Consider the following 20,174-nt stretch of genomic DNA (forward strand, 5'->3'; position numbering starts at 1 on the left):
CCATGACCCCAGGTGTGAGAAGACAGAGAAAATCAGAAGAGGCCTCACATACGGGACAAAAAGAATAACCAGTTTGCTCGAAAAAAATTAAAGTAATTCCTTTGTAACAGACAAGATGCCTGTAGCATTGCTTTCAGAGTTGATCTCATTAAAAGATCCTCAAATAGTCTAGCAGGAAAGGAGTTCAAAGGTCTGACAGGGCACCATATCAGTATGAGGTGGTGGGGTCCAGTGGTGAGACCCAATCTTAATCTGAGTCTCAGCACCAAAAACTATAGGATAAAAGTCAGACTCTAGACCTTAACAGGGCTTGTTGCAAAACATGGAAAAAAGACTCTTGCAACAGAGAAAAAAAAAAGCTGTTGTAAGTAATAGGCAGAATGTTCTGACTGAGAGATCTGCCAGCATTGAAAAGGTTAGACAAAAAGGAGCTTTTGTTTTGTGAAGAAGAATAATAAGGCTAGGAAACTAGATTGGGGAAGTGGTACAAACAAGGGTGGAAAAATTGGATGGGAGGTCGGTGAAGATAATACACTGAGAAAGCCTATTTTGGGAAAGAGTATTAAAGATGTGGTGTGTGCGGGTTCAGGCTGTGTTGGATCAAAATTCAGGGACATAAGGGAAGAAGAGAATTTAAACCAAAGTTTAGTTGATCAGTGGGGCCAAACCATTCAGTTCAATTCTTCATTATTTTAAAAACGGGGATTTGGAGTGTGTGTGTGTGTGTGTGTGTGTGTGTGTGTGTGTGTGTGTGTGTCTGGCCTTGTCATAGGTAAACAAAGTGAGCATCCATGAGTCTTACCTAAGTAACATGGAAAAGAGTGTTTCTTTACCGTCTGTAAACCTTGACCAAGAACACAAAAAAGGTGGGAGAGTTTTATTAACTTTCATTATTTTCTAGGATCACAAGTCTTAGTAAAATTCAACATTGTCACCCTCAATCCTATCACCACAGATGCTGTTGCTACTGAGTCACCTGCATTGGTTTTCTTTTTTCTGTCAAGCAGTGAACCTTACATGTCTATTAGAACAAGAGAGATAAAATAGGCACTTAAGCTATTAAAGAATGCCCTGGTTTTGCCAAGAGACAAGTACATCTTAAGGAAATTCCTTTCCTTTAAATCTTACTCCCTGCAATCCAATTTACTGAGGTTAAATTCAAGAAAAATAATTTCCTCATTAATATGTCCTGCCTTATGCCATATGGATTATGGACTTAACAGGCATTTGAGGGAAGGTGGGTGGTATAACTTGGAGATGAAATCAATAGCATGGACACAGACTAGAGAGCATAAACAGATGGTTTGCACATTTAAATTTGCTATGGAAATACCACAGTTCCTGCTGACAAAGTCAGGTCACATTCCAGAATATCAGCTAACAATCAAGAGAAAAGGCTAAATCTGAGAAGGTAAGACAGAGTCACACCTAATTTTGTTATAGAGCATGGCAGATATAGGATCAATGCATTTTAATATAATGACATGCTAAGTGCAAACCATTTGCAAGAAATCCTTAGGCCATTGGAAGGTGAAGTTAAAGTCCAGATTTTTAAACTGAGGATGAAACCATACATAAAAGTGTAATTTAAGGATATAGGCAAGCATTTCAGTTAAGGTCAAACTTGTACACAAAAAAGTAGATGAGAGCCAAGTAACTGACATGAGGAGTGTGACGGGGGTTGAAGATTTGGAATAGATTGAAACACAGCTACAGAGGGCAAAGAATGATTTTGGTCAAGACAATTGTTTGTGTTCTCTTTTTCATTGTTAATAATGATTGTACTACTCTCTAGACAGAGCAAAGGTTTTTAGTGAATCTTAATTACAGAGAAGTCAGAACTGTCTGGGGGGATATTGGGAGACACCAAACTTTCATTATTGCAAATTATTTAAATATTTGCTTTTTAATCTTTCAGACACTTAATTTTATATTTTCAAGTAAAAGAAAGTTGCATGATGATTTATCATACAATATCAAGAATTTTTTTTAGTGTAGTAAGTGTTAACCAAAAGGATTTTGGTTTTGATTTGCTTGCCTCTTCTTAATAAGAAGTGTATGACTCCATTTTTTTCCCATGAGAAAAAGGTCTGTCACCAGAACAATATGAAAGTTCCATTCTCCATAGTAATGCTGTAAAGTTTAACGTGTAAGGACAATCCTTGATTACATTTCTAAATATGCCATATCTTATTGGTCTCTTTCTCTCTCTGTCTCTCTAATCCCAGCAATAAAATTTACAAGGTAAATTTAACATACATTTAGCAAGCATCTCTACCTGTCATGCATTGTTAAGCAGTTAAATAAAGATGAGAGAAAAAGGACATGATCTTGCACTCTATCATGTAGCATTGTGTTTTTTCTACTTGACTTTCTCAAAGTATATACCTTCCTCACAACCAAAAAATGTTCATCTTTCAGACAACGTTTTTCTATTTTTATTATGACAAAGTATTTGTATTTAAAAATAATGCTACTGGACCAGACTTTGTAACGTTTTGCAAAAAATGTAACTTAATATATTACTTTTAAAAGGGCAAGTGATGGCCAGAATAAGTTAGGGAGAGAGCAGTAAAAGCCTAATGCATCGTCATCTATTCTGTGCCTGAGGAAAAACAAGTCCAGTTCCCATTCCCACATTTTCTGGCAGTTGATATAAGTAGTCATGGCACTGCTTGTCTACCACCTGCTGGATAACAGGAGGAATCAAAGGAAGGGGCCGGGTTATAGGATTCCAAAGCACACCCAGGAGACTATGGGACTACTGTTGTCATGTGCAGGAGGCACTACTCTATTGGAGACATGGGGCCTTAAGCAGAAGGTTATTTAAATCCCAAAGCATAAACAAAATTGTTGGAAATGGAAAAGCCCAATAAGCCGAAAGGCTGAGTCAACCTGCCTACCGGAGTGCGGAACGTGGACAGTTTTGGCAAAAGCAGTGAGGTCTGGGCTTTATGTCAATGTGATAAATTTTACTTCCCTTTAAATATCTTTATCAAAACCTTCCCCCAGATAAATTGTAAATCAATTGACCAAGGTAATTTACTTATTCTCAGCCGGATGTTTGCGTCGGGTAATTTTGCTTCCAGAAAAGGACACAGCCTGCCTGTGGTTTCCTAACCATTTGGCAGGCAGGAGAAAAACAACAGGTCAGTGGCCAATAATACAGTTGCAACAGTAAATATGGGGCAGCACTTTAGAGGAGGCAGGAAAAAGGATGAAGAGCTTTACCCTCTCTGTGGGGAAAAAAACATTGCTGGATTGGCAGGACTTCCTCTGAGGATTAATAGAATTTGCTCCGGTGACAAGCACGTCACAGTAATTATTCCCACCTCTTTGTAGCTTTTCAATTGCCATTACCCTCCTGTGGCAGCTTATGGAGAATAGTTGGTGTAAAAATTAAGGGCACTGATTATTATAATTAGATAAATATAAGGATAACAATTTTATTCAATTAAGGGTTTTGGCAAAGTGACCTAAACTAAGCCACACAGAGAATCAACCCACAACACCATATTACACAAATGTCTGAATTTGCATTCAGAAAGATGGAACATAGTCATTTTGGTCAAATCATAATTCTCCAGAGGCAAAGTAAGAACCAGTGCCCGTGAAAGCAAGAGGTGATGATAATTTCAAATGGCAAGCAAAGGGATCTGAAACTTTGTATTCTTAATTTCCATCTTCTTAAGTCTGATATCATTTTTGTTAAAAAAGGCAATTTAGTTAGAAGGCACTGACATATCCCTAGAATTTGGCATTTTTCCTGGATCCAAAAAGGCTCATAAAACATTTTTTAATGAATGGATGAATTATTTAATAGGAGAATAAAGGAATGTATAAGTGAATATAAGCAATAAGTAATTGAAGTCTTAAGGGTTCTCTTGAAAATCTTATAGTATCAGTAAGGGATTCCATCAAATTAAGCCTAGATATCACATTACTAGGTGTTATTTTTCTAATGATTTACTTTTAGTGAAAAAATGAAACGTTAACACATAGTCACTACATGAAATATATGACTGCATTGCCCTTTTATCTAAATTGAAGAAAATGCTCTAAGGAAGAGATAAACAATTTTTTTCAATTCTGCACATCTATGCGAGCCTTCTTCCTATTCTTAGTTCTGTTTATTCCCACTTGCTCACTTTCTAGCTTAGTCTACTTACTTTTCCTCTTCTGTCATTGTTCTCCTCTCCCTCTTTATAGTCCATCTCTCTCCATTTCATTCAGAACTTTATCAAAAGATCTCCATAGCCAAGAAGATATATATCATTTTACTCACTTACCCTTCAAATAACCATGACATCTAAGCTACTTGTTATGCTGTCTGTTTGGCCTGCCATCTCTTCCTGCTATGCTTCTTTTTTTCTCCTTGGTCATGCCTTCTTATGTTAGAGAGCATGGCAAAATTATTTTATCTAACCAGTGTTCCCCAGTACCAGAAGAGTGAATTGATCATTCCCTTCATTTAAACTTTTGCCGTATAACGAACATCTCTATTCTACCGCATATCACCTATCACTGATATTTCTTTCTGTGCTTCTTTCAGATTGTAACTTCAGGAGATTAATGGTCATAGCACGTCGCTGTTAGTATCCATAGTTCCTGGCACATTGTAGGTGCTCAATATTTGAAAATATGAATGAAAACAGAAGGGAATGGAGAGAGTACAGAGTTGGTGGACATACATATTTTACAGTCATATTTACTTACTCAGAAATATAAAGGTATCACTGTTTTTATAACATTAAATTAATTAAAATTAGAAGTCGAATGCATTTTTTAAACTAATTAAATATGAGTAATTTTCTAAAATTCAAGTGAGACTAAAATACAAACATGGCATCTTTTCATGTCATACTTTCTTCTAACTTGCTCAACTTATAAATAAACACACACACATATATATACATATATATGGCATTGAAATCTACATATGAAAAGCTACACAGAAACTGAAATAACACTTTCATTCTGTTAAGTAAATATGTGTCTGTAATGTCATTGGTTAAGTCGAATTCTGAATGGAATTTATATCAGTGCTTAGCATTATGCTTTTTCTCCTATTCATTTCATCCTTTCTTATATTTTCTGGAGCCATTTTATTTACTGCCAGTGCATCTGATTGGACTGCAAAACATGAAATGTGTGGCTTCAAAACACAGCTGGAGCCAATGTCATTCTTTAGCCAGCTGGCATGAGCCATCATTGTAGAAAGCAGCTGACTTCTGTTTTGATAGAGTAAGCATTCCAATGTGTGCTGCTTGTAATTCACTCACCATCCAACAAACAAATTAGTTTAGAAAAGAAATATATCAGCCATTGAGAGGAATGAGATTGATTGATAAAAGGGTCTATCACTCCCTCCTACTTATGGTACACAGTGTACTTCCGAGGCTTTTAGCAAAGTAGTTTGTACCAATTGCAGTGTTTTCATCCCCACAGCAAGAACCAGTGTGAAAAAACACTTGAAAGTTTTCATGGCTCAAGGACAAAAAGAACAGAGAACAACTTGGACAATCTACTTCATCTATGTACCTATGCAGATCTATTTGTCTATCTATCACCTATTTATCTGTTCTGTCCATCTATCCACAACTCCACCTGCCAATTTATCCAACTGTCATCCACCTCTCCAACTACAGGACTATCTGTTATATTTCCCTCTATCTAATTATCCCCTATTTACCTATCTATCTATCTATTCATTCATTCATTCACCCATTATCTATCTATCTATCTACCTATATCTAGTCATTTTCTCTCTCTCTTTCTCCCTCTTTTATATTCCCTTGTAATAATAAGGATAGGTGTTCATTCAGTTATTGCTTAAATTTCTCCAGGAACAAAAGACTTACCATTCGACCTTATAGCCAATTCTCTAATTGTCCAGATCTAGCACTTACAGAGTTAACTGCATTTCTATGATCTTTATTCATTAGTTATGGCTTTGCTCTCAAGAGCAGTACAAAATAAGATTATGCACCTTGCACTGAAGATATCTCCAGATTTTTGAAGAGAGCTAATTATTTTTTTCCAAGCCTTTTATTCACTAGCCTAAATAAACATGCTTTTTTCAGGATATATTTTTCTAATGATGAACTTCAATGTTCCTCTCTTGCACACCTTCCAGGTATATCATTGCTTTTTTTAATTTAAATTACTGTGCCAGATTTAGAAACAAAGGGATCTTAAATCTATTACTTATGTTGTACTCATTTCCTACATATTAACACTAATATCATATGATTTAAAAACTTGAAAATAGCCCTTTTCATGTCATATCATTTGTTTATTACTCCTTAATAAATAGTTACAAACTTAGAAGCTTAAAAAAGAACACATTCCTTGTAGATTCTGGATATTAGCCCTTTGTTCGATGGATAGATAGCAAAATTTTTTTCCCATTCTGTAGGTTGCCGGTTCACTCTGATGATAGTTTCTTTTGCTGTGCAGAAGCTCTTTAGTTTAATTAGATATCATTTGTCAATTTTGGCTTCTGTTGTCATTGCTTTTGGTGTTTTCATCATGGAAATTAAACAAATTTACAAGAAAAAAACAACCCCATCAAAAGTGGGCGAAGGATATGGACAGACACTTCTCAAAAGAAGACATTTATGCAGCCAACAAACATATGGAAAAATGCTCATCATCACTGGTCCTTAGAGAAATGCAAATCAAAACCAGAATGAGATACCATCACATGCCAGTTAGAATGGCAATCACTAAAAAGTCATGAAACGACACACGCTGGAGAGGATGTGGAGAAATAGGAATACTTTTACACTGTTGGTGGGAGTGTAAATTAGTTCAATCATTAGGGAAGACAGTGTGGCGATTCATCAAGGATCTAGAACCAGAAATACCATTTGGCCCAGCAATCCCATTAGTAGGTATATATTCAAAGGATTATAAATTATTCTACTATAAAGACACATGCACACGTATGTTTATTGCAGCACTGTTCACAATAGCAAAGACTTGCAACCAACCCAAATGCCCATCAATGATAGACTGGATAAAGAAAATGTGGCACATATGCACCATGGAATACTGTGCAGCCATAAAAAAGGATGAGTTCATGTCCTTTGTAGGGACATGGATGAACATGGAAACCATCATCCTCAGCAAACTAACACAAGAACAGAAAATGAAACGCTGCATGTTCTCACTTACAAGTGGGAGCTGACCATTGAGAACACATGGACACAGTGATGGTAACATCACACACCAGGGCCTGTTGTGGGGTGAGGGGCTAGGGTAGGGATAGCATTAGGAGAAATACCTAATGTAGATGATGGGTTGATGGGCACAGCAAACCACCATGGCACATGTATACCTATGTAACAAACCTGCACGTTCTGAACATATATCACAGAACCGAAAGTATGATTAAAAAACAAAAACAAAAAAAAAATACAAAAAAATCCAATTATAAAAAACAAACAAAAAAACAGAACACTTTATCTCACAGTTTCTGTGAGTCAGAAACCCAGGGATCAGCTAAGCTGAGTCCTCAGCTTGGGCTGCCATGAAGGTGTCATCTGAACTGTGTCCTCATCTGGAGGCTGGGAAGGACCACTTCCAGAGTCACTCAGGTTGTTGGCAGAGTTCATCTCCATGTGGCTATGGAACTGTCCTGACTTCTTTCTGGCTGATGGCTAGAGGCTTCCCCAGGGTCTTAGATGCTGGCCTCAGCATATACCATGTAAGTGTCCTAACATGAATGCTTACTTCTTCAAAGTCAACAAGGGAGAAATCTCTAGATGAAATCTGCTAGCAAGATGGACACTTATATAAGGTAACATAATCATGGAAGTACAACCTGTCATATTTGCCATCTTTTATTGGTTAGAAACAAGTCACAGGTTCCACCTACATTCGAAGGAAGAAGATTAAAAGAAATGGAAATACCAGGAGGCAGGTGTCATAGGGGACCCCTTTGAGTCTTTCTACCAAATATATAATGAATCAAAAGTGCATCAAGTGATATTGCATTGGAGTATATGATAGAAGTTTATTTTTAATGCTTCATAGAACTTTGTAAAAACCATAAGTGCTATGAGGTTTTTCCATTTCCTTGGGAGTGGGGTCTGACTGCTGGTAGACGTAGTGGATTGAGTTAATTACCTCAATTCTACAAGCCTCCCTTTGCCATGCAACTTTGCCAACTATCCCTTTGCCATGCAACTTTGCAGTGCTCTTTCCCTGTAAACAGAGCCTACTATCCTACCTACTCGAAACTATGTTCAAAATGTTACTTGCTTTATTTGTTTCTCAGGGCTGCCATAACAAATGACCACATATTCAGGGACTTAAAATAGCAAAAGGTTATTCTCTCAAGTTGCGGATGGTATAAATCCAAAATCAAGGTGTTGGTAGGGTTGCATACCTGTAGAGGCTCTAGAAGAGGATTTTTTCATATCTCTGTCTTTCTCGTGGCTGCAGGCATTCATTGGTTTGTTGATGCATCATTCCAATCTCTGTATCTGTCTTCACCTGCTCTTCTCTTCTATGTCTGTGTGTTCTCTCTGTTTCAGACATTTGTCCCTGGATTTAAGGCCCAGCCATATCTAACCTAGAGTTCTTTAACTGAATTACATCTTTAATACTATTTTTCCAAATAAGCTCAAACTCACAGGTTCTTGGTCATGGACACATGATTTTCCGTAGGCCAATATTCAAACCATTACATCTGCTTTGGCCAATTGCAGGCTTGCAGATGTGATGTGACATAGAACTTGTGAGACTAGACCTTTTTTTCTCACAATTCTGCCATGTCTATGAAAAGTACATATTGTTGTGATCCCTGCCTAGTCACAGGAAGAGGGAAGCATGCTGGAGCTTCAAAAATGATGCCTCAACCAAGCTTAGACTACAGCTGAAATCCCAGCTTACTTGAGATTCAAGATAGAGCCTAACTAAGCTCTTAGAACAACCCAACCAGATTCAGCCAAGATCAACTAAACTCCACACATATGTGAGAAATAAGTCAATATTTACTATAGCATGATACTACAGTTCTGTGGTTTGTGCTTAGACAACACCTAATTTATATAAGCATGTGTGCATACATGTATTTTAATCTCTTTTAGCATCTTCAGAATTCATTGTGTGTTATCTGTTCCTCTAATCTCTCCTAATTTCAGGAAAAAAGTTTTTATTTCTGATTTGCATTTTCATTCAGCCAAACGTGTTCCCATAAAAGTATTTGTTGCAATTTACTCTTATTAAAATGAAAATTTAAGTCACATAAACTTGCATCAGGGTTATTTAATTTACTACAAATAAGATAATAGCTATGAGACAGATACTATCACCATGACAGTTTCAACCCACAACAAAACTTAGGCACAGATGATTCAGGGAAGTTACACAGAGTCACACAGTTACTAAGAAGTGCAATGTGGTTTAATCCAGGAAACCTAACATTCAAAGACTCTGTTCTTATCCAGTAATTTCTCAGACCCATGATGATAAAATAAAATGCTGCTCCTTTACTCAAAGAATGCCAAGCATAGTGACAGAGGGTAAACAAAAGAAAACTCTTTTTGGAAGGGGTTCCTAAAATATCGATTTTGTAAATACTTTTATAAGGTTTTTGGGAAAGCCATGGGCCTGTATTGCTTACTCTGGTTCTTATCTCTAATTTGTCCAACTCTGAAAATACAAGTGTAAGAATTTACCTTTTCTTTTTTCTCTTTTTTTTTTTTTTGAGATGGAGCCTCGCTCTGCTGCCCAGGCTGGAGTGCAGTGGCGTGATCTCAGCTCACTGTAAGCTCCGCCTCCTGGGTTCACACCATTCTCTCGCTTCAGCCTCCCAAGTAGCTGGGACTACAGGCGCCCGCCACCACGGCCGGCTAATTTTTTGTGTTTTTAGTAGAGACGGGGTTTCACCGTATTTGCCAGGATGGTCTCGATCTCCTGAACTCATGATCTGCCCTCACCCTCCCAAAGTGCTGGGATTCCAGGCGTGAGCCACCATGCCCAGTGAATTTACCTTTTCTTGTTAGCCACATACCTTATGATTTCCTGCTGAATACTCTTAGAATTCAAAATTCATTTAAAAAATTTATAACTATTTTGTGTTCTCTAGACATTCAGTCATATGTTAGTTTAGGTTCCCCCCCAGTGGAAGTGTTGGGATGGTTTGAATATGATAGTCTCCCCTTATCTGAGAAAAATAGGTTCCAAGACCCCTAGCAGATGCCAGCAAATGCAGATAGTAACAAACTTGATTGCTGTCAATGAGAACATATTTCTCTTCATGTCTTTCACCTACAAATTTAATGTTTTTTTCATTCCAACTAAGCACTTAACACGGACTTTACCTACAATTTTTGTAGCTTGAGGTGCAACAGCAAAACCAACATAATTTTTTTCTTTTCTTCATGATTTCATGACTAAAAAAGTTATTCTTACCATAGATTTTAGCAATTTGAAATTTATGGATTGTTTATTTCTGAAGTTTTTCATTTCATATTTTCAGACATGGGTGACCATGGATAACTGGAACCATAGAAAGCAGATATAAAGTGACTACTGAATTGCCTAATCTTGCTGATGTGGTTTGGTTCTGTGTCCCCACCCAAATCTCATCTGGAATTGTAAACCCCACATGTCTAGGGAGGGGCCTGGTGGGAGGCCCCATGGGGGCAGTTTCCTCCATACTGTTCTTATGATAATGAGGGAGTTCTCAGAAGATCTGATGATTTTAAAAGTGGCAGATTCCCCTGCCCTCTCTGTCTCCTACTGCTTTGTGAAGAAGGTGCTTGCTTTTCCTTCTACTTATGCCATGATGATACATTTCCTGAGGCTTCCACAGCCATTGCAGAACTGTGAGTTGATTAAACCTTTTTTTATTTATAAATTACCCAGTCTCAGGTAGTATTTTTTATAGCAGTGTGAAAACTGACTAAATCAGAGAATTGGTACCTACAGAGTGGGGTGCTGCTATAAAGATAAACTAAAAATTTGGAAACGACTTTGGAAATGGGTAACAGGCAGAGTTTGGAACAGTTTAGAGGCCTCAGAAGAAGACAGGAAGATTTGGGAAAGTTTGGAATTTCCTAGAGACTCATTGAGTGATTTTAACCAAAATGTTGATAGTGATATGAACAATGAAGTCCAGACTGAGGTGATCTCAGGTGGAGATAATAAACTTAGTGGAAATTGGAGTAAATATCACACTTACTATGCTTTAGCAAAGAGACTGATGGCATTTTGCCCCTTCACTAGAAATCAGTGGAACTTTAAACTTGAGAGAGATGATTTAGGGTACCTGGTGGAAGAAATTCCTAAACAGCAAAACATTCAAGAGGTGACCTGGCTTATTCTGAAAGTGTTTAGCTATGTACATTCACAAAGAGCTGGAATGAAATCAAAACTTATGTTTAAAAGGGAAGCAGAACATAGAGCTTGGAAAATTTGCAGCCTGATCATGTAGCAGAAAAGAAAAACCCATTTTCTGAGGAGGAAGTCAAGCCAGCTGCACAAATTTGCATAAGTAACACAGAGCCAAATGTTAATAGCCAAAACAATGGGGACAGTATCTCCAGGGCATGTCAGGGATCTTCACAGCAGCGCCTCCCATAACAAGCCTTGAGGCCTAGGAGAAAAAAAATGGTTTTGTGGACCAGGACCATGGCCCCCCTCCTCTGTGCAGCCCTGGAACATGATGCCTGCGTCCCAGTCACTCCAGCTCCAGTCATGGCTAAAAGGGGCCAAGGTACAGCTCAGGCTGTTACTTCAGAGGGCGTAAACCCCAAGCTTTGGTGGCTTTCACATGGTGTTGGGCCTGTGGGTGAGCAGAGGACAATAGTTGAGTTTTGGGAACCTCCACTTAGATTTCAAAGGATAGATAGAAACACCTGAATGTCCAGGCAGAAGTCTGCTGCAGGGGCGGAGGCCTCATGGACAGGAGTATAGCCCTCATTGCCCTCTACTAGGGCAACAGAGAGGGGAAATATGAGGCTGGAGCCCCCAAACAGAGTCCTCACTGGGGCACTGCCTAGTGAAGCTGTGAGAAGTGGGCCACCATCTTCCAGACCCCAGAATGATAGATCTACCAACAGCTTGTACTGTACACCTAGAAAAGCCGCTGGCACTCAACACCAGCTAGTGAATGCAGCCATGGGGGCTGTACCTTGCAAAGCCACAGGGGAAGAGCTTCTGAGGCCTTAGAAACCTACCCCTTGCATCAATGTGCCCTGAACATGAGACACGAAATCAAAGGAGATTATTTTGAAGCTTTAAGATTTAATGAGTGTGCTGCCAGGTTTTGGACTTGACTAGGGGTTTGTGGCCCCTTTTTTTGGCCAATTTCTCCCATTTGGAGTGGGAACATTTACGCAATGCTTGTACCCTCATTGTATCTTTGAACTAACTAACTTGTTTTTGATTTTACAATCTCATAGGCAGAAGGGACTTGCCTTGTTTCAGATGAGACTTTGGACTGTGGACTTTTGAGTTAGTGATGGAGTGAGTTAAGACTTTGGAGGATTGTTAGGAAGGCCTGATTGGTTTCAAAATGTAAAAATGACATCAGGTTTGGGAGGAGCAAGAGGCAGAATAATGTGGTTTGGCTCTGTGTCCCCACCCAAATCTCATCTGGAATTTTAATCCTCACATGTCAAGGGAGGGATCTGGTGAGAGGTGGTGACTGAATCATGGGGTGGTTTCCCTCATGCTGTTCCTTTGATAGTGAGAGAGTTATCATGAGATCTAAAGGTTTTAAAAGTGACAGTTTTCCCCCAAACTCCCTCTCCTGCCAGACATACCTTACTTCCCTTTCAGCTTTTGCCATGACGGTATGTTTTCTGAGGCTTCCCCAGCCATACAGTACTGTGAATAAATTAAACCTCTTTTTTTTTTTTTTTTGCAGATGGAGTTTTGCTCTTGCTGCCCAGGCTGGAATGCAGTGGTGTGAGGCTGGCTTACTGCAACCTCTACCTCCCAGGTTCAAGCAATTGTCCTGCCTCACCCTCCCAAGTAGCTGGGATTACAGGCACCCACCACCACGCCTGGCTAATTTTTGTATTTTCAGTAGAGATAAGGTTTCACCATGTTGGCTAGGCTGGTCTTGAACTCCTGACCTCAGGTGATCCACCCACCTCAGCCTTCCAAAGTGCTGGGATTATAGGTGTGAGCCACTGTGCTAGGCCAAACCTCTTTTCTTTATAAATTACCCAGTCTCAGGTAATATCATTATAACAGTGTGAGAATGGACTAATACACTTGCCTTACAGAAGGCATAGTATGTCATTGGCACCTATTGGTTTTTCCATTTGCTTAGCTTTATAATGCATATTAATACAAATTTAACAGTAATGTACAATCCATGTTTTTATGTAATATATGTAGTATAGAATTTTAATAAATAATTAAAATTTTAATATTCAAAGCGTGCATTATGTATAGCAGGGATGTACAAAACAATTCTAATAACATTAAAAAATTACTAAGAATGCAAGGATAAAATGGCAGACAAAGACTTTGGATGTATATCATCAACGTTTTTACAACATTGTCCTCACTATTCATGGATGTGTAGTCTTCTTACTTAACTGCTTTTAATTGCAATTGTCTTTTTGTTATAATATAATTATTTTAATCACTGAAAGAATCTTTACTATTATAGCAAAATTCCTTTGATATCTCTTGCCTCTTTCTCCTATGAAACAAACTCTGCTATATTTATTATTGATCTCTTGGTCATCATGATGTAACGTCTATTCTACTGCCTTCGTAGAATAGGCATTTGTCTTCAAATGGACATAAAGTTAATAGCTACTACCTAGTCCATCAAGAGGAAGACTCTAATTGTCATATACTTTCCAAACTGAATCTCAACTCTTATCTTTCGAAGCCTTTTCCTAGACTGTGTTAGGTTTCAATAGGACATCTGTTGTGGCACTTCTTGAATAACTTTTTTTTGTATATGTGATTCCCCTATAAAATTTAAGTTTTTTAATTTAAGAAAATTATATTTTATATATTTTTATAGTAAATGTAAAAATTCTCCTGGTTAAAAAGCACTTATATCAATAAGGATTCTATTAGGAAACAAACTTCTATTCAGATACTTTAACTCAGATTTTTAACTCAATTTTCAAAGTTTTTTCTCTAAGAACTCCCCTCATCTACTTAAAAAATGCACACTCCACATATTTTAAAAAGCTGAGGATAACAAATGCTTTTGTTTATGTTGGGTAAATATATCAATATTTACTGTATTAAAGTTATAATTGATTGTTAAAATATTTATTTCTTAATTTGAAATGAATAAACCTATTATGTTACATGTTTAATGAAAATAATTATATTCTCAAAAATATAATATCAATTGAAATAATTGCATCATATTGCATTTTTTTCAAATTGCTTTAATGTTTTGCTTAATTGAAGACAAGTAGATTTTCATATATACTTTCACATTCAATCTATTGCAATATTTTGTTTTAGTTTAAATATATAGATGAAATCTAACCCAATGCGAAAAAAAAGTTGTTTCCATCATTCCATATCTTCCATATCCCCCTTATTCTCTATCAGCATTTTGACTTGATCAGGTTCTTTACAGTGAGTAACCCAAATCTTTCAGTTTCACAAGGTCTACTTTTTACTGGTCCTATCTTTATTGAATTACTTCTCTCCATGCTCACTGTTTAGCAACAATCTAATTTCCTCTTGGTCTTCAAGATCAGTCCTACCTGCCTGAAGAGTAACTGCCTTATTTTCATTTTTGATACATGAGAAGTCCAAAGTACCCATGGGGCAGTTCCTAAAATGAGGTTAATAAAATTAGGGCTGTATTTCCTAGTGGAAACTTTTCTTCCTTTGTAAGTAGGACCTCCAAGTTATGGGAAAGGAAGGAAATACTACTACTACTACTAATAATAATAATAAAATAAAAGTAGCTTAGTAAGCATAATTATGTCACGCTTACCTTCACTTTTTATTGCCTATTCAGCTCAGTTCTGCCTAAGGAAAAAGTGCCATATATTGGTTGCTGTCTTCATACATATATCATATTCTGTGGAATAGAACTCCAGCTACCCAAAATATTTTTCCCAGCTAGTATCATAAGTGAGATTTCAGTAGGCCATTCCACTCTTCTATCAACTTGACTGCTTCTGGGTGTGAGGTAGTACATCATGAGGGTAACTGCACAGGGTTGGACCTATTTCCTCAATCATATCAAGATAAAAAAAGTTTCTTTGTCACAGGCAATGGTATACAGGGTAACATGATAATGAATGAAGCAATTTGTAAGTTCTTTAATAGTAATACACACAGAATTGTTTAAGGCATGGAGAGAAAAATCATATTTAGATTAGTTATGTATTACCAAAAGAATGAATGACTGCCTCTTCAAGAAGTAAAGGGGTCCAATGCAATCACCCTTTGTTAGGTGGTTAATAGGTGTACCTGCAAAGTGGTATTGATATGATTTGGCTTCATATCCCCACCCAAATCTCATCTCGAGTAATAATTCCCATGTGTTGAGGGAGGGACCTGGTGGGAGGTGACTGGATCTTGGGAGCAGTTTCCTCCATGCTGTTCTCATGATAGTAAGGGAGCTCTCACGAGATCTGATGTTTTTATAAATGGCAGTTTGCCCTGACCTCTCTCTCTCCTGCTACCATGTAATATGTGCTTGCTTCCCCTTCACCTTCCCCCATGATTGTAAGTTTCCTGAGGCCTCCTCAACTGTGTGGAACAGTGAGTCGATTAAACCTCTTCCGATCATAATTTACACAGCCTCAAGTAGTATCTTTATAACAGTGTGAAAATGGACTAATACAAGCATCAAATTGGAAACTGACTTTCTCTCTGCTATTTGCAAGTTGGGCACTCAAAATGTGTAGTAGTCAAATCAGTCTTGGTTGGATGAAACACAGCTTGTTGAAATTATGCTTACACAATTTTGCCTCTATCCTTTGCTATAACCACTTTATAAATGTGTTCACTGAACAAGCAGCAAAGTAGATGGAGCAAGAAGATTGGCTTTCCAAGGAGTGTTCATTTTATCTAACTGATTATTAAGAGTGGAAGACATCAGCAGCTATTTCAAGAAGTTTATCTACATACCTTTTTCCAGATCTCTTTGTCAACAATCTTTTCAATGTACTCTACATATGTCACTGAGTGGCTTGGCAATCTATTAATCATTATATAGAAGGCAATTATTAATAGATCCATTCCTCAGGCCATCTTTTCTTCTAATCAAAGTGGAAAACAAAATATGTTGTGTTTAAATTTTTCACTCTGGGAATATTTCTTATCACAACTTCTATTCAGTATATTGTACAGAAGCCTCTTTAATGTCATGCCTTTTCTTCCTTTTCTATTAAAAAAAGAAGTTATAAGTGTTGTTTTAGAAGGAAATGGCAAAACATCAAAACTAATTACCATAGGAATTGAAGATGCCTACTTATGAATCTTCATTGTGCCCTTGTGACCTGCTTGAACATGGTGTCATATAAATGGTTTCTTTTTATGCTATAGCATAAGTTCTACTTAATGGTCTGATGTATCATATGCCACTTAGTTTGTGATAGGCAGTGTATCGATGTACTTAGTGTCCTAGATTAAGCATTAATTTTTCTACTGAAACACAGGTATAAGTCCTGAGCTACTTCTAGAGAAAGACAGTTTTTAGCAAAAAAAAAAAAAAAAAAAAAAAAAGAGCGTAGCTTTGCTCCCACACTCTAAGAATCTGGACTATGATTTTCCCAGTAGATTTTTTGAGAGAGTCCATCTAGTCTTCTTATCTGCTGTAGATTCATCATCAAATACCATTGTGTCCACTAATTGTAAGGACAGAACATCTGGACCTGCTCGAGACATTCCTTCCTCATCCTTATTTAATATTGGAGATCACATCGATTAATAGGTAGCTGATGAGAATCCCATCCATATGCCAAATTTGTTACATCCTAAATTCAAAGATTCCCCTCAATTCTCATTATGTGCAGTGGATGGAACAAAAGAGAGCAATTTGTCTTTTACTTTAGAACAGATACCTGAGAGACTACTGGACTCCTAGAAAATTTAACAATAATGTTTTCACCTAAAATTTTATGGAGTTCATTTCTCATTCTAAAGTATTAATGTGTCTTATTTAAGTTACCTAAGCTACTCGCTTCTCCTACCTATAGGGGCATCAAGGTAACTGAGGTCTCTTTAGACTACATTATGACAAAGAGAAGGACACTGAACATAGATTTGAATGAAGGTTTAAAAAAAAGGTTACCAATGTTTCTTATTAAATTGATAGAAAAACAAACAACAAACATTTTTTTCCCCAGATAAGTAGTTTTATGCCAGCTATCAGGGAGTACGCTAATTTTTTCAGTAATGGTATAGCACCTGAACCTTCCATAAAGGGTAGTACTCTTTCCAAGTTTATGATAATACACAGCTACTTTTCAAGATCAATCAAATTTGTTTTTAACCAGCCAAAGAGATAAGATAACCAATCATCCTTGATCCTTCCACATTTTTGGAAGTAGCAGTAGGGTCTGTATTTTCCTTTTAAATATGGTATAGTTTTCTTTTGACTGCATTTTCCTATTAAATATGGTATTACTTTAATTGTGTTTTCTTATTAAATATGGTATTGTTTAATTTTGACAAATAACATTCTAATGGCTTTCATTTGGTCTCTGATACCTTAGGAAGAGTCAGGGAACAATCATAGAAATCTTGCTACTTGTTCAGTGTCCTGCTTTTAACAACATATTCAGGAACCCAAGCTCTAACCGTGGGATGGGCCACTGGACCATCTATCACATGTCCTCTGTCAGATTCACTGCAATGGGTCACAGCGTTTACTCAGATCCACTATCTACTAATCTTGGGAGATATTTGCCTTTCCAGTTTCTCAGTACCTAGTTACTCTGCAAATGGCCACAAGTACATTTTGTTTCAGAATCTTACTTTCACAGGCTGTAGGTAATTGTTTATTTTAAGCTTTAATATGCTAAAAAATCAACTTCTTAAACCCACTCTCCAGTGCACAGGTCAACATATTAAATGTCAAATTCTGAATTAGACCTACTACTTTGATAAATTTGGCCCAGTTCAACTTAATATACTGTGTTATTTGATTTGACATCCTTAAGGGTGACAAGATCTTGTAATTTTCTTTGATGTACAGGCTATCTTCTGTAGAAACCTTGCATTTCTCAGTCTGGAGTCTAAGACCAGAGGCAATGAGTGATAATGGGAAAGTATCTTTACAAAAATAAACACCTGCTGGAAGTAAAGTTTGAGAATATTTAGAGAACAGATTCAAAATTTTGGCTCTAGCTGCCAAAATGCCCCTAAACCAAGTCTTCAAATCCAATTTGCTTTTAAACAGTGACCTATTCTAGGCATAAGCGACTTGAAAGTTGCACATTTACTTTAACCTGAAGTTTGATTTGGATTCTGGTCTTTGGCATGCCTTTCTTATAGCTATGAGACAAGAGATTGTTTTAAGATTATCATGAAAGCTTTCTGCTTTTCCACATATGTTTATAATTGGAAATTAAGGGCCCATAGATTATCACTTGTTTTTTTTTCTTTTGTAAGTTCTCAAGAATAGTTAAAGACAGACATTCCACCCCACAGTCTGTAATCAGTATGACTGTCATATTGATCAAATACTATCAACTGTGGATTACATAAACCTTTGCTCTCCATTGGTACTTCAACCCAAGCCACTACCTGGGATCAACCTCAAAAGCATGCAGTCTATAACAGTCCCACAGTGTTCTGTACTTACAAGGTCTTGTACTTCTTTTAATGCTCAGTTGTTATTTGTTACTGGCTTAAAATTCGTAATAATTTTTAAACAAAGGGCTAAGCATCTTATTTTGCACTGAGCCCCACAAATTGTGTACCCAGTTGGCCATGCCGCCAACAAAACTAATTTGACTAAGTCTGGTGCCAATGAATGACAAATTAAGGCTGTTCTGCATTCCCCAGCAAAGGATATCACCCATATGCTTGACTAATATGGGACCAGTCTAGTTTCAGAATCACATCTCAGCTTCTGCTTCCTGGTGGAACACTTGCAACTAGCTACTCTCTCAGGTTTTTGTTCTCTCAGATGGCCCAACTGATAGGATTTCAATGAGGGCTTATTTATAGATATGTGAGAGGCTTTACCAAACAATAAGGGAAATTGAGTTTTCTAGAGGCTAGTAATGGTGCGAAGAATCTTTCATCAATGAATTATAGTTGTGGAAAAACATAGCCACTGCCAGAACCAAATTCGAACCAAGCCTGAATTGGAGAAGATAACCTAACCTCTTTTTCTTTAGTGAAACCCAGCTGGAAGCTGGCCTGCAAAGGAATCCTGGTAATACTATCCATAACAGTCAGACAATTGGGCAGAGAAGATTGAGAATGGATCTGTTGAAAAAGGGCAACAGAAAAGCCGTGTAAAATAAAATTTTAAATTAATCTTCTCCTTTTTTCTACTCTAAAAGCTGGAATCTTTATAACATGGAAGGACTACTTAGCGTGGAAAAGCTACAAGGAAAGTATAGTGAAGACAAATATTTTATTTCCCTCCCATTCTTGAGTTACAATAAATACCCACTCCTCCTTATTTTTAGTTTACTTGGAATAAGATTAGAGCTGTGAATCTATCTGATTTCATCCCCTAAGTCCTCTATTTTAGCATGCATAATTGAAAGCCAGTTGTGAGTAAAAGGTGTAGTTCCATAGAATTTATGTTTAGTTCCTTTTAAATTTATTGGACGGTCGTGTACGTTTTTTACTGAGCAGGAAAGGACACTGTGCTTTTGTGTATTCACTTCATGTCTATAATGAATTTATCCTTTTGTTGTATTCTAGCCATTATAATTTAATGTTTAATTCTTTTGTGTTGTTTTATTTTAGTATCTTTATATTTTCATAAACATATCAGTTACATAATTGTTGAATTGTCTTAGAATTTAAGATCCCTAAATACATTCATTGTAAATATTCTGCTAAAAATTCTAGCACTGAAACAAAAGCAGTATAACAAATGTTTTATATTGTGATAAAAAGGTACTGAAAATGTCAACTCAAACCTTGATACAAACGGTATAGAGGCCAGGGATGGAGATATCCTCCTTCGCTGTGTAATTCCAGTATTAATCTGTTCTTATTCCTTTAAAATGTGCTCATAA

Source organism: Pongo pygmaeus, chromosome 3 (genome assembly GCF_028885625.2).
Source record: "Pongo pygmaeus isolate AG05252 chromosome 3, NHGRI_mPonPyg2-v2.0_pri, whole genome shotgun sequence".
NCBI lineage: Eukaryota > Metazoa > Chordata > Mammalia > Primates > Hominidae > Pongo > Pongo pygmaeus.